General features: G+C 43.0%; 2 protein-coding genes across 5 annotated transcripts in view; one reads left to right on the top strand and one right to left on the bottom strand.

Annotated features, from left to right (window-relative positions):
- The window catches only part of LOC123515587 (leukocyte antigen CD37-like), a 280,350-nt gene extending 274,897 nt beyond the window's left edge, over window positions 1-5,453 (bottom strand). For all 3 annotated transcript variants that reach the window (XM_045274343.1, XM_045274342.1, XM_045274341.1), the window contains exon 1: window positions 4,006-5,453. The gene's annotated coding sequence lies outside the window, so the exon portion shown is untranslated. The remainder of the gene's footprint in view (window positions 1-4,005) is intronic.
- The window catches only part of LOC123515584 (pseudouridine-metabolizing bifunctional protein C1861.05-like), a 321,550-nt gene that overhangs the window by 284,526 nt on the left and 23,119 nt on the right, over window positions 1-13,905 (top strand). The gene's annotated exons all lie outside the window — the stretch shown is intronic.

The raw sequence follows: 13,905 nt of genomic DNA on the forward strand, positions 1-13,905 counted from the left end.
CAGGTAGACAAAACAACTAGTGAAAGACGTAGAACCATGAGTTGCCTCAGAATATTTCATCAACTTGGTGCTCCGTGGAATCCTATTAACAGCTTGGATTACAAGACTCGCTGGCTCAAGACTGGTGATCATTACAGTGCAGGGAGCCGAGGGGAGTGCGCCAGTAACCCCACCAAGGACAGCAACAGAGCGGAGATGTGTGCGTGAGTCTCTACGTCAAAGAGATCAAGCGGCTTCACAGTGTTATTGCGCCGGAGAGGAGGTTGAGGTCGTTAAGATGCCAACCCAGAGGTGATGCGGTAGAGAATCACGTTGTTTGAAGTGGAGTATTGATGTTAGTGATAGCAGTATAGGTTAAGATGTAAATATTCAAGCTGGTAATATGATTCTACGTTTAATATCCAACTTCGATTTTTCTATGATTGCAATGGGAACTTTTTGTATTTCTGTGCCTTTTTTGACGAGTTGAAGAGTTAATCCGTGACTCCATTCAGATATTTTCATTGTTATTGTTACGAACTGAAATTGTGATGGTTTGGCAAGTAGTGAAGAGCTAATGTATGAGTGGTTGGTTGCAAAGGTCATTCATTTTCACTCATTTCCAAGCGTCGAAACAAACCTTTGCAGAATTATGAAAAGCCTCTCTTTAGATAACACAAAGATAATTCATGCACACTTTGTTCTGCAGATATAAGCCGCGTTCTCTTGTAATATATAAACATGGGCTTATTTATCAGTCACCAGGAATATCATCTCTTGCACCATGTCCCGTTCTTTCTCTGACTACTGGTTATAAGTACTCAAGGGAGATTTTCTACATTTACTCCACAAAAATAATAGCTATGCAGATGTTCGATACGTCTCCAGCAAGAGGACATGCAACAATTTACATAGTCGTCTTTTTCCACTGACAAATCATTACAATTTCCTTTTATAAACGTGCATAACAATTACTTTATCATCGTACACGAATACAACCCATCCACTCTTGCCTCCTCTCACATCTAATCCACTGACAAATCTTACAGTTTCTTTTTATAACCATACATAAGAATTACTTCAACATCGTACATGAATACAGCACATCCACTCTTGCCTCCTCTCGCATCTAATCCGTGAACATTAATGAAATAATCACACAGGCTTACCCATCTCCTCAAATATCACTTAATTTTTTTCCACTGACAAATCATTATAATTTCAACATCGTACATGAATACAGCACATCCATTCTTACCTCCTCTCACATCTAATCCGTGAACATTCATGAAATAATCATACAGGCTTACCTATCTCCACAAATATCACTCATTTTTACTTCTCTTCACTGATCCAAACCGTGACCCTTTGTAAAATAATCACGAACTCATCAGACCGAGCAAATATCATTCACTTTTTTTTTCCCTTCTTACAAATCTAACCCGCCTTCCTTTGCAAAATAACCACAAGCTTCTCAGGTATGATAAATATTCACTTTTACGAACGCTCTCACAAATGTAACCCGTAATCCTTTATAAATTAATCATGAGCTAATCAGTCACTACACATATAATTGATTAATCATTCTTACGTATTAAAAGTGTGGCCCTCCAGTATAAAGGTCAAATCGAGGCCACGGAGAGCACCAGGGGCCGAGTACCTGATGGCTTCTAGTGTGTGGCGGTGAGGACAGCCGCAGGAGGAATGAGGGAAGGCAAAGCAAGGCAAGGAAAGGCAAGGTTAAGGCAAGGCAAGGTTAAGGCAAGGTTCTTCTCTCGGGAAATGCTAATCTGCCTTCAAATTACTAGTAAAACACAGAATATGGCTCGTTTCTTTGTTCTGGCTTCAGCTGCTGCCTTGGTTTGGTATGGAAGTGAGCGGTCGAGTGGCGGGAGAGCCGAGATAATGTGTGTGTGTGTGTGTGTGTGTGTGTGTGTGTGTGTGTGTGTGTGTGTGTTGAATTAGCGGGAGAACTCAGATGATGATGATGTGGTGTGTGTGTGTGTGTGTGTGTGTGTGTGTGTGTGTGTGTAGATAGGTAGGTAGTAAAGCAGATGGGAATACAGTTAGATAGCAACACTTAGCTATGACGTGACTTGAACTGCTTAAAAAAGATAAATAAATAAAATAGAAATATCAAAACTGGTTCATTTTCTCAATTCTCCTTTGGTTTTTCTCTTCATCTATCTATTTAATTGCAAACGTATCAATCTATTCACCTATACATTTATTCATACTGTATCTACTTACTTTATTTATCTTTATCTATTCGTATCATTTATCTTCTTTTTATGGGGGGTGGCTGTGGGAAAGGAGCATTCTAAACACGCCTTTTCTTTCCCTTCCGGTGCCCTTGACTATTCCCCCTGACATGTAAGAGAAATGTATGTGTCTACGGGGAATAAGTGGGCCTGATGTGGGATTGTGTATCTCTGAGTGCTGGTTGAAGCTTCCGGGAGTGGCTGTGAAGTTAGTGAAGCATGAGAGAGTCTATGTATGTGTGTGGTTGTGGTGAGTAGAAGTGTGTGGAGTGTGGCTGTGTAGTTGTGTGGTTGTGTGGTGATGAAGTGGCTGTATTGATGTGTGATTGTGTGGTGAGTGAATGTTTAAGTGTGATTGTGATGAGTGGATGAAAGAAATTGCTGAAAAAGGAAAAAGGAACAGGAGGAAAAGATGATAACGGGAAGAAAATTGCAGGAATGAGAAGAAAGAGGCGATAAAGAATGGAGATAGATGGTGAGAAAAGTACAGATGAGAGAGGAAAGGGAGAAAAAATTAAATGGATGATAATGAAAAGATATGAAAAAGAGGGAAAGAAGTAGATAGGGGTCATGAAAGACAGGAAAGAGAAAAGAAGTAGGTACAGGAAGAAAATTAAAGGAATAATCAAAGAGAAAACCAAAAACTACACTAATTATAAAAGCATAAATAAGATACACAGAAAAGGTATGTCTGTATGTCTAACTTAACCCCTTCAGTACTGGGACACATTTTTACCATGAGATTCTGTGTACGATTAGACCATTTTATTGACATCAGGAAGGATCTATGGAGGTCAGGAGATCAGTGGCCACAGTCTTCACTATTTTAATCCCCCACCTTAGTTTCTGAAGCTGTATAAAAAAAAAAATCACCAAATACTAAGCAGAGTGAATAAGGAAACGCGTCCTGGTACTGAAGGGGTTAAGTACGTCTGTGTAGTATGTGGAGTGGTCATGGTGTGGCTTTGCTGTGTGGTGTGACTGAACTGTGACGCTGTGTGTTGTGGAATGTTTATCTACCTATTTGTCTGTCAGTGTGTTTACGATATAGTTTTATTCTACTTCTCTCCAATGATGTGTTTCTTTCAGACTTCCGTGGCGTATCTCAGTCTTTCTTTGCTTTTAGTCTGTTGCGGCAAAACGTTCTCGTCCTCACATACTCGTAGTGAAGAAGTCGTCCGTTCCAGCAGACTACTTCGCTATAAATCACCAGGATATATTTTGTTTACAACATATATACGAGTATTTCTTTGCTTTGACTTACTTTTCTCTCGGTAGTTGTGTTATGCTGGGCACGCTGCGTCACAATAGCTGTCTGCTTCCAAGTCAACGTTTTACACTTGTCTTCTTTTGTATGTGTTTATATTTTCTGTATGTTTTGGTTTTATATTTTTTTGTAATGCTCTGATGTTGCCAATGTGTTTCTTTTTCTGTGTAGCAGCCGATAATCACAGGTCAAACTCCCGATCGTTTTCTTTATTCTTGTAACAATCTGTCCAGCCAGCCATTGGCCTCTGCGCCACGCCTCACGTATCCTTACAGTCTGTCACGATTTCCAGGTGTCTAGTGGACGCTGGTCCTTCTGTTCCATTACGACACGTAAATGAAAGCTTTCCGCCTCTTTTCCTCTTTGCCATCGCCTGTGTGATTTTGTGTTTTGAGTCTGTGTTGGTGTGAGAAAGTTTGTTCCGCTGTCCCGCCAGGCCACGGGAAGGCCGGACGAGACCCACGGAAAGCAGGAGTAGGTGTGAGCAGCTGTACTCACCTCCACGAACTTGTTGATTCCAGAATGGTGTGCCCAGTCAGCTGGGCGCTGCAGCTGACCACGCCTGCCACACTAGTCCTGTTTTGGCCAAGTCTCACCTGTCTCACACCCACACCACGCTTTCCCTTCCCTCCGCTCACCACACTACCTCCCAGAGAAGTTAGGCACCTCTATGCACGCACTCTATCCGGCTGAGAGTCTCCGCCGCTCGCTGTGGGCTGAGAAGGCAGAGCGTGACCGAGTTAGCACCTTGAAAGGGTCGCGCGAGTGTCCGTCCCCCGCGACCGGTAGGTATCGACTAAGGGCTCATGCCGCCCAGACCCTCCCAGGCATCCATTGCTGAGGCTGCCAGATGAGGTAGAGACCAACTTTTGAAATATTCATAGATTTTAGTGGCGCAGCAAAGTTTCAACAACCAAGCTGATGCAGCGGAAATCAGATGTTCCAGATTGGTTTCCTGGAGGCAGGAGGGCGAGGGGAGGGCCGCGAGGATGGCTTACGAGGCGAAGAGGAGGCAGTGCGAGTGGCGGAAGCTGCTGGGAGACTTCGGCACTCTCGGCTTGCCAACCGCTCATGGGAGATCGTGTTTCCCTAATATTTGCTGACCTTCGCTAAATGCCGCACCACACGCAATCACCACTGCCGAGAAAAAAGTGCGGCATTCAAAGCAACAGCGGCCTCAACTTACGAGTCTAATGTAACGCTCGGCTGCCTTCCCTCGCTTCCCACGCTGGGTCGGAAAAGAGATGGCTGTAGGGGTCCCGCGCCAGCACGCCCGCCCTCAGGCACGCCTTCTCGCCCTCACCATCGTCTGCCATTCTACTCATTCCTTCCCCACACCTTGAATTCCCTCCCACTCTGACCTGGAATTCATACGCAGTCTACATTCTCGTATTTCTTCCATAACTGCCACGCTCTGCAATCGAGACCAAGAAAGGTTCGTTCTGCCGCTCTGCCTTTCTTAGCTGAATCCAAGAGCAACAGACAGACGCTAGCTGATGTTACTTCACGACTCTACAGCTCTATATTAAAGCCACACCGACAGTACAATACTCGTATCCCCGCCACGCCAAGACAGTGACAATTAAACTCCTCATGCACCGTCTTTTTAAATTCTCATTAGACCTTCCCTAGTATTCAGAAACGGCTGGCTCTCTCACCACGACAATTTTCCAAGGCCACAGAGATCACTAGCCAGGTTTTCAAGACAGTTTCTCCTTATGGAAAGTAGTGATGGTGAGAGAGCAAAGCGTTTCAGAATACGGGCCCTTGAGTGGTGATACAGGGAGGTGGAGGATCATGGGAAGGGTACGTCACGCGGGGTTTGAAAGGGAATCCCATATCGCGAGAAGTGTATGGTGTTGCCGCCTCCACCACCACCACCACCACCACCACCACCGCCGCCGCCGCCATCACCCTGATTGACCCATCGTCCTGAAAGCAGCAGAGCAGGTCAAGGCAGCCAAGGACACCACACCTGATCCTTCGCCTCTCACTCTCTCACTCTTTCACACTCCCTTACTCTACCGCCTTCATCCTCCTTCTCTTATCCCTCTTTCTCCTTTCTTCCTCCTGTTTCTCGTATCCTTCCTCCTTCCTACCTCCCTCACGTATCCTTCCTTATCGCTCATCCCCCGTGTCTCCATCTCCTCCTCCTCCTCCTCCTCCTCCTCCTCCTCCTCCTCCTCCTCCTCCTCCTCCTCCTCCTCTTCCTCTTCCTCCTCCTCCTCTTCCTCTTCTTCTTCTTCTTCTTCTTCTTCCTCCTCCTCCTCCTCCTCCTCCTCCTCCTCCTCCTCCTCCTCCTCCTCCTCCTCCTCCTCCTCCTCCTCCTCCTCCTCCTCCTCCTCCTCCTCCTCCTCCTCCTCCTCCTCCTCCTCCTCCTCCTCCTCTTCCTCTTCCTCTTCCTCTTCTCTCCTCCTCCTCCTCCTCCTCCTCCTCCTCCTCCTCCTCCTCCTCCTCCTCCTCCTCCTCCTCCTCCATAACGTAACAAATGCTTAAATACCACTTCGGACGATCCAGGAGAGAGAGAGAGAGAGAGAGAGAGAGAGAGAGAGAGAGAGAGAGAGAGAGAGAGAGAGAGTTTACACTGCCCTTGTCCACTTCAATTTAGGAAACTGGGCCAACGAGAAGCATTTTTTAACTGAATAATGAAAAAAGAGAAGAGAGAGAGAGAGAGAGAGAGAGAGAGAGAGAGAGAGAGAGAGAGAGAGAGAGAGAGAGAGAGAGAGAGGAATACATGGCCAGTGTTATACGTAAACCAAACATTTCCTTCCCAAAGTCCAAAAGTCTGGATGATTTACTGAGATTTGAGAAAACACACCAAAACACCCCAAAACACCCCAGAAACATCCTAATAACGCACCATCACCCCAAAACACCCCAAAACACACCAAATCACCCCAAAAACACCCCAAAATATCCCAAATCACACCAAAACACCCAAAATCAACTCGCCATTAATTTCACTTTTTGCATCATAAATGAACACAAGGCTTCTCCGTCTGTGTGTGTGTGTGTGTGTGTGTGTGTGTGTGTGTGTGTGTGTGTGTGTGTGTGTGTGTGTGTGTGTGTGTGTGTGTGTGTGTGTGTTTAAAAGCTAACATTTCATTTCTATTTTTTTTTAGTTTCTTCATTGTTTTACTGTTTTTTTCTTACTTTTTTAGTTGTTGCCTATAAATATTTAAATTCAATATGTGTGGTGTGTGTGTGTGTGTGTGTGTGTGTGTGTGTGTGTGTGTGTGTGTGTGTGTGTGTGTGTGTGTGTGTTCGTCTGTCTATTCATATAAGTGCTTGACATTTCGGGATGAACTAGAATAGAACAGAATATCAAGTTAGATTAGATTAAGCTTCCTAACCTAATCTACCTTGACCTAACCCAACAAAGCATTAGCTACCCACAGAAGTAATTTGGATGGCTGCTTTTATCTAACCTAACCTAACCTAATCTAAACAGACCTAACCTAACCTAACAAAATATTACCTAATCAGAGATGTTATTAACCTACCTTGACTTAACCTAGCAAAGCATTACCTACTCAGAAATGTAACTAGGATGGCTGGTCTTATCTAGCTTAACCTAACCAAACCTAACCTAATGTAAACAAACCTAACCTAAACTAACAAAGCATAACCTAGCCAAGCCTGACCTGAATAAACAATACCCATCCAATAAGTAAGAAGGAAGAAATGTTGACAGAATATTTATTGACAGCTTTCACATTGTCACATAGTACATCACCAAAATCCATAAAAAAACGTGCCAATACAAGGAAACGCAGTGACATAAGCAGAAACGTTTCTCTTAACCTCTTCAGTACTGGAACACGTTTTCATCTTGAGATTTCTGTACGATTAGACCATTTTATTGACATTAGGAAGGGTCTATGGAGGTCAGAAGATTAATGGCCAGAATCTTCACTATTTTAATCCCCACATAAGTTTCTGAAGCTGTGTAAAATCGCCAAATAGTAAGCAAAATAAATGTGAAAACGCGTCATGATACTGAAAGGGTTAAGTATTTTCAAACTGTATAAGCACAAAAAGGTAAAAAATTGATATATAATGCACTAAATTAACAACCTTATTCATAACGGTATAATTTCAGGGCAATATAAGAGAAACACCTCAAAATAACGCGGTATTGACTCGAACGCTATGCTAAGAATCTAAACCGGCTCATTCTTCGCCTCTCTGACGTCAACAAAGCCAGAAGCTCCCTCTGTCCCATCCAAGACCAGCGTCACACAACAGCCGGACCGTCACGAAGTCTGGAAATGTTAATGAGACGAGATTCAAACTTACGTGTGTGTCTGAGGGCAATTTTTCCACAGAAGATAAACACTGTCCCTGTATTAGACGAGTGAGTGAAGGAAGAGTAAATATATACTGTGGTATTGGTGGTATTATATAAGATAAGATGGATGCGAGTTGTTGTTTTTTTTTCCTGTTTTGTTTGGTTTTCTTTCTATTTATGAGTCTATTTGCCTGTCTGTCTCCTACCTAACGACCTATTTATTTTTTTTTCTTATTTTTTATCTTTATTTATTTCTTCTCTGTTCCTTCGTTGTGTTTATTCGTCTCTCCTTCCTTCTTTCCTGTGTCTAACAAAGTCATTAATTGTGTCTCTGCCTATCAAACTCACTCACCGACTCATTCACCTCTCATTCATTCACTCACTATGTAATGACCTGACCATCTGCTTCGCTTTCCTTCCCTCCCCCCGCACCATCACACACACACACACACACTCAACCGCCTCATCCATTACAGCGCTCAGTCTCAGCCTCATCTCAACCTCTCGTCATCTCATTTCTCTCTCTCTCTCTCTCTCTCTCTCTCTCTCTCTCTCTCTCTCTCTCTCTCTCTCTCTCTCTCAACACGACCCTGCCAATGGAATTTTTTATTCTCCCATTTTATACACTTGTCTTATCCAGCCTGACAGCGCGGATATTTAGGTCACGTGTGTGTGTGTGTGTGTGTGTGTGTGTGTGTGTGTGTGTGTGTGTGTGTGTGTGTGTGTGTGTGTGTAGTGGGATGGTATACGCTACCTTTCATGATATGCCAGCTTCCCTCTTTCCTTCCCTTCCCTTTACTATATTGCCTGGGGAACTACAGACACGAATACACTCTTGTACTTTTTGCTCTTCTACTCGCGTCTCGTATTCTGAAACGCTTTGCTCACTTACCGCGACTCTTTTCCAAGGCCACAGCGATAATTTCCCAGGTTTTCAAGTGTTTCGACTGTTGATTATGTAGAAATGTTGTTAATCTGTCATTAGACCAGTCAAAACTCCGTTAGAAACCCGTGTCACTTCAACTAGAGCCTTTTGAAAGTGTAGAGGTGCGGCGAGGAAGTGTTGCAGAATATGGGCCACAGCTCCTCTCTCGCCCTCACGCTTAGCTTCCCCCGCCCAATGTGATCATCCTTACCCCAGGCGGTGATGGAGGTCCGTGATGCCATATATTATATCATGTTTTCAACCTCCCCAGCGAAATGGAAGGGTAAGGTCCGGGAGGTGATGAGGCAGGGATCTTCTCTACCATCAAAACGAAATTACTTCATCACTCTTACTCTTCCCTCACAGAACCAGACCACGAAGATCTTTACTTGTATCTATGTACGGCTCTTCCTTATCTTTTCTTCCATTCGTTGAGGGTTTTTTTCTCTCTCTCTCTCTCTTTCTTTATGTCGTTTTGTTTTGTTTTGTTTTTTGGGTTTTTTGTTTCACTGTTTCTTGTTCCCTCGTATCTAATCTTGTCAAAGCTGCTGTGTTTCTTTCATTTTTCTTATTTTGTTTGTCTTTAATATCTTTTTTTTTATTCGCTTCATTCTTTCCTATGCGTCTGCTTTTTCTGTCTATTTATCTATCTATCTATCTATCTATCTACCTATCTCTATCTTTATCCATCAATCTATCTATCTATCTATCTCTTTATCCATCAGTCTATCTATCTATCTATCGATCTATCTATCTCTTTATCCATCAATCTATCTATCTATATATCTATCTATCTATCTATCTAGCAGCAGTTCGCCAGTTCATTATAGACATTTGCCTCTCACCTCCCGCTTCATCGCTCTCCACATTCCACCTCCTCAGTTCGCATCCCGCCACGTCAGCACCCAAGCATCCCTTCATACCCACACCAGCCGCCTCCTCATCCCAATTCCCTGCCTCTCTTCTTCACCTCGCCTCACTTCGCCCATTCCTAATTACATTACATCCATAATTAAGATTTTTCTACAGATGTTTTGGTTTCGTTTGACTCTCTCTCGTTCGACTCTGTGACTCTCGTTAGACTTTGTGACTCTCTCGTTCGATTCTGACTCTCTCTCTCTCTCTCTCTCTCTCTCTCTCTCTCTCTCTCTCTCTCTCTCTCTCTTTGATAAAGGGAAGGCAGGACACACACTTTGTCAAATACTGTTTATTACGACGAGATAAACACACACACACACACACACACACACACACACACACACACACACACACACACACAGATTAAGAAACATTTAAGGATCCTCAATTATAAATACGTTTGCTATATGACACGTCGCTATCAACAACATCCTGCGTAACAAAAGCACAAGAAACACTTCACAATACGGACCTGGATCTTTTTACACCTTCCGTTCACATTCTTGGAAGCAGCCTGCCTCTCATTCACCGTGTTCCGAGAAGGGCGAGTGAGTGGTCAGCCCTCCTCCCGCGTCACTGGCTCGCCGCCTCCTTTACAGTGGACGGTGGCTGGTAGTATCAGCAGGAAAGGGCAGGCAGGCAGGCAGGCAGTACGTCAGGGTTCGAGGAAAGAGAAGGTCAATCAAAACGCTGCTTTCATTTGTGTTCCTCCTACTGGAAGTCAGTTCTTGTGGCAGTGGATTCTAAAGAGATAAATAGAAATGTGCGTATAGTTTAATCTCTCTCTCTCTCTCTCTCTCTCTCTCTCTCTCTCTCTCTCTCTCTCTCTCTCGGCGCAGGAAGTAAAATAACGCCATGAAATATTATACCCCGTAATTAATAGAGATGATGACGTATCGCGGTGGTTGAGAACTATTCCTCATGTTTACCAAGAGAACAGATAGTCACACAAGAAAGTCCAACAGCAGGCCATTACCCCGAGGCTTCCCGTGTGTCCGTGCGGCGGCGGGACTATTTAAGGACATCTCACACACGCAACCCGGAGACACCACAGCAAATGACGCTCGTTTTTCCCTGGAAGTATATTTATCCGGACCATTAGAGCAGGGCCATTAAATTCTTATTACAGGTGATATTTATCTTACGGCTGCACGGAGAGAGGGAGGTCAGGCTAACTTGTAACCTGTGCTGGCCTGTTTCCTCGCTGTCTTCTCTTGTCTTAACCTGTCTGGCAGTCTAGATGGCTCTCTCTCTCTCTCTCTCTCTCTCTCTCTCTCTCTCTCTCTCTCTCTCTCTCTCTCTCTCTCGTCACGCCCTGACCTCATTGTATTCCTTACGTGACTCATTGTTAGCGAGTCGCGCTGTGCTGCCTTCACGAAATCCAGGCTTCATACACTATATGGGGCGCGATAATGGTGCTGGTATTAGTTATGGTACACGTGGTGGTGGTGGTGGTGGTGTTATTAATAGTAGTAGTAGTAATAGTAGTAGTAGTAGTAGTAGTAGTAGTAGTAGAGCAATAATACCAGAAACATCACTAAGAGTACCATTATTATTATTACTTTTATTATGCTCATCCAGGAAAGATATGTCACGTTGCGCTCTTATAGTACAGTAACAATCACCTCATTACTCTCATCACTAGTACTACACTGTACTGTTCCGCCCTAATGCACTCACTAAGCCGCGTCTCCGGAACTCACTCTCCTAGCTTTCTCTTAGCTAATCAACGCCCAAGGCTTCTTTTTTAATCCTCTGTGTACTCGGTAACAGCAGTATGACACCTTGGTTCGTATTCAGAAATGCTCTGCTCTTTCACCACGATTATTTTCCAGTGCCACAGATATGATTAGCGGGGTTTTAAGAGTGTTTCTCCAGTTAATAATGTAGAAATCTTGTCACTTTGCCTCTAGAAACGTAAAAAACGCTTTAAAAACTCGTGGAAAATTAAATAAAGCCTTTTGAAATAGTGTAGGGGAAGCACAGAATACGAGCGCTTCTGCTACTTAATGTGAGTAACGTGATGTGATTCTACTAGTTAGATATACAAGTACAGACTTCAAGGTTTGTAATACGAGTAATTGTTTATTTCTCTCTGCTGTCAGTCATAAATGTCTTTCAAAATAAATCTCTGACATTTGTATCCATCGTTTTTTTGTTAAGTTTGAAGGAAAAATATAGTAGTTAGAATTAATATTATCTATGTATTCCCAACTTCCTATGATTTGACTGCATTTAACCCCTTCAGTACTATGACGTGTTTCCATATTCATTTTGTTTACTATTTGGTGATTTTATGCAACTTCAGAAACTTATGTTGGGGATTGAAATAGTGAAGACTGTGGCCATTAATCTTCTGACCTACGTAGATCCTTCCTAATGTAAATAAAATGGTTTATTCGTACCCAAAACTCAAGGTAAAAATGTGTCCTAGTACTGAAGAGGTTAAGAGTGAGGTTCCAAGACATCTATCCCTTTATTTTAGCTAACTATCTCGGACCTGCAAGGGGACTGGCAACTTAATGAGCCTTTATTTTTATTATCATTTTATTCTAACCTTAGCCTCTTACATATAAAAGGCACTGAAACGATTAGATATACTCGATTACTTTATCATGTTACTTGTGGTACGTATATTTCTAAATCATTCTCTTAACTTCCATCCAGCATTTTTTATTAGGCTTCAAGAGGAACAGTACAATAATGGAACGTTTGAAACACCGGATCACTCATATATGTTGCCAGCGGTACGTGTATTTCAAAATCATTCTTTACTTGTATGCACTTGTATCCACTAGCATTTTCAATTAAGCCTGAGGAGAGAGAGTCGGGCAATCAAAGGGTTAATGAATAGTACAGTGAAGTAAAAAACATTGTCACACTGCCATTCCCTTTTACAATTAGCTTCCTTTATTTACTCGCTCGACACAACGCGGCACTTACTACATTGTTTCTTTTCTTCCCTATCTCTTTTTTTTTTTTACTTTCTCTCTCTACCTTGACACTCGAGTGAACTTTTCCACTTCATAAGCCTTTCCTGGTCTGGCCTTGACTGGGAATAGGAGTTGAAAGCCTTCCCGGGGACTCCTGTGTTTTCAAGCTTCTCCTCCTCATATTCTTCCTCCCGGCTTTTTCCCTCCCTCTGTCTTGATGCTTATTTAATCCCTCGTTTTCCTGTACGTGCGTCATCCTGTCTCCTCTTCCCGTCTACTTGATCCTTAGCTTTTTATTTCTTCCCTCTTCGTAACTGGTATTATCCTCCGCGTTCTCCTCCTATTCCTCCGTCTCTCACATTTTCGATGCCTCTCAGGGAGCAGCCAGGTTGAAGAGGCAGTCCATTTATTATAAGATGCTCCTCCTCTTCTTTTTGCCATCCTCTCTCTCTCTCTCTCTCTCTCTCTCTCTCTCTCTCTCTCTCTCTCTCTCTCTCTCTCTCATTTTCCGTTTCCGTGAGGCATTAAATTTTATCCTCCTCTTGCACTTCTTCCTCTTTCTCCTCTTTTTTTTTCCTTTTTTCTTCCTCGTTTATCCCTTACTATCGTATTCCTTCACCAAGTCGTTATAGTGGTAGTTTCCAAACATCCTTGCAAAGAACTGTTTGGTTATCTGTTATAATTTTCTTCCTCTTCCTCTTCTGCCACTCTTCACGTCAACGGTTCTCCTCGTTAACCCCTCGAGTACCATGACGCTTTTCCATATTCATTTTGCTTACTATTTGTTGACTTTATACAGCTTCAGAAATTTGTGTGGGGGGATAAAAATAGTGAGGACTGTGGCCATTAATCTCCTGACCTACATAGACCCTTCCTAATGTCAATAAAATAGTCTAATCGTACACAGATCTCAAGGTAAATATGTGTCCTAGTATTGAATTGGTTAAAGGGAAAATGCCAATGAGATGAACCTTGAGTAATCGTGAATGAGCAATGAGTAATGAGGTGGGTAGTGTCTGGTGGCGGGGAGTTCTTTGTTGTAGTCTCCGTCTTTCCTTCATCGATCTCACCCTTGCCCATTTACCGAGACGTTGGGGGGAAGTGCTCTCTTAAATATTTTTCTTCATTTCCCCTGATCATAAATTAATACATAAAATTTGGCTCCTTTCACCCACATTTTCTCTGGATATTGATGGATATTGGTGTTATTAGAGAAAAAAAAGGGACAGAGAAGGAGGGTGGCGTTTCTACATATTATGCTAGGGAACAAGTAGGCTGCGTAGTAATAGTAGAAATAGTAGAAGTAGTAGTAATAACAAACAACCCTTGCA

This window comes from Portunus trituberculatus, chromosome 39 (assembly GCF_017591435.1).
Source record: "Portunus trituberculatus isolate SZX2019 chromosome 39, ASM1759143v1, whole genome shotgun sequence".
Classification (NCBI taxonomy): domain Eukaryota; kingdom Metazoa; phylum Arthropoda; class Malacostraca; order Decapoda; family Portunidae; genus Portunus; species Portunus trituberculatus.